This window comes from Numenius arquata, chromosome 19 (genome assembly GCF_964106895.1).
Source record: "Numenius arquata chromosome 19, bNumArq3.hap1.1, whole genome shotgun sequence".
NCBI classification, from domain to species: Eukaryota; Metazoa; Chordata; class Aves; order Charadriiformes; family Scolopacidae; genus Numenius; species Numenius arquata.
This window is the reverse complement of record NC_133594.1, coordinates 10,488,112-10,490,113: the sequence shown is the minus strand read 5'-3', so window position 1 is coordinate 10,490,113 and position 2,002 is coordinate 10,488,112.

Genomic DNA, 2,002 nt, shown 5'->3' with positions numbered 1-2,002 from the left:
ATGTTTTCCTTCAGGAAAGCGAGGGTGGCGAGCAGGAAGTGAGGGTGGTAAATGCTTGGCATCAGCCGAATCCACTGATACAGATCTGGGTACAATAGCCGTAGTCTTTTTTTATTATTATTTTTTAAATTATTTTTTTTTGCACTGCCACAGTCATTAACAGAAGCTCCTTGTCTGTCCTTCGGCCGGACTCAGACCTGGGGGAGCTTTATTGCAGGTCGGTGTTTGGGTCGGTCATTCCTGCTGCCCCCGGCCTGGCAGGCGCTGGCTCTGCTTGCGCTTCCTGGGAATGCCGCAGCTTCCCGACGGCAACAGCGCAGCAAAACCAGTGAGTTTCTAACCCTGGAGCTGGGATGAGGTAAATACTTGGTAACGTTTTTTTATGAGCATCAGCTCTGGGTCTTTGGGAAGCTGCGGGCAGTGGGAATTGCCGTGGTGGAGGATGCGGCCGGCTCTGGAGCCGTAAGTATGGAGGTTGGGAGGGTGGCGGTGGGAAGGGGAGCTGGATTTGGCACCTGCCTCCCCCGAGGAGTCCTCTGGGGCTGTTTCTTACCTCTGGCATATGGCCCTGTCCCCTTAGTGGCTTCTTTGCTTCCCCTCTATCTCCAGCAAATCTCTGGGGACACGGTGGGTACCAAGGACAATGGTCACCATGGCCATGGTGGCAGTTTTTCCTCAACAATCTCCCTGCCTGTGGTGAGACTCCCTCGCTTGGGACAGGTACAAAATCACACCTTCACCCTTGGGAACGTAGCACATGCCTAACCCCAAATCTTGGGATTCTGGCTGAGTTCATGGACACGTGCCTTGCTGCTGCCTCATACGGGCTCTGGCGCCGGTGGGAGGGAAGGTAAGAAGGGATGAAGTTGGTGCTGACACCCAGCAACTCCACGGGCCGCGTTCCTGGAGCAGGCAGCCGTGAAGCTCTCACTTGGGAGATCTACCCGCTCTCCGCAGGCAGCGAGGGCAGGAGACCGGCTGCGCGCAGGGCCAAGGCTCGATCCCAAGGCCGGGGAAAGGCAGAGGCTGGGCTGAAATCACCCTGTTCCCAAGCCTGTCCTGACTTTGCGGGGCCCAGAGCGCCTGGTCTGTAATTATTCGAGTAGAGAAAGCCGTCGGCGTTGGGGTGCTGCGCTGTGGCGTGGCGTTACAGCCCTGCGTCGCTCTGGGATGCAAACAAAACCCGCATTGCCCTGTTCCGCCCGGCGCTGTGTAGGGGGGCAGACAGCTTTCATGGCTGTGTCCGTGAAAACTCCTACGTGTTTCTTCTGGAGCAGTCGGAGCCGGTTCCCACCCCGCCAGCGTGGACGAGTGGTTTGAATCGTCCTTTCTCAGCACCGCTCCTCCGCACTTGTCCGTGTCCCCCTGCCACCCCGCCGAGCCCAGCACGGGGGGGAGGATGAGCAGCGGGCCTCGGGCTGAGTTTCTTAGGGGTTTGTCGGGCTTTCTTGCAACCTCAATGTTTAAACCTAATGTCTTGTATTTATTCTAAAATGGCTTTCATCTGATTTCCCTCTCGGTTAACAATTTAGCTGTCAAAGTCAATAACGGCGAGGATCCATCCCCGGCCGCCATCAGCTCACGTTACCGTCCTGCAATTACTCCGTGGTGGAACCGCTGCCGGGGCTTTGCCGGGGAATCATCAGGTTACTAATGAAGCCCGGGCAGAGGCGGGCGGCCAGACGCCGCGGCGGTGGGTGCGATCCCCGCAGCCGATCCCCGTCCCGCCCCCGCGGGGGGCTCGGGGGCCGCGGCCGGTCCCGGCGGTGCGGGGCGGCTCTGCCCCGGGGCCGGCCCGGCCCGTGCGCCCCGTCGGGGGGCGGCGGTGCGGCGGGGGAGGCCCGGACGGGAGTGGGTGTCCCCCCACCCCTCCCGCCGGCGCTGCCGCCGCAGGTAGCGGGGCCCGGCGGGGCGGGCGGCCCCCGGGGCGCGGCGGGGGGGGCTCCGCTTCCTGCCCGGCCCGCGGCCGCCCCCGGCGGGGGAGCGGGGCCGGCGCGGCTCC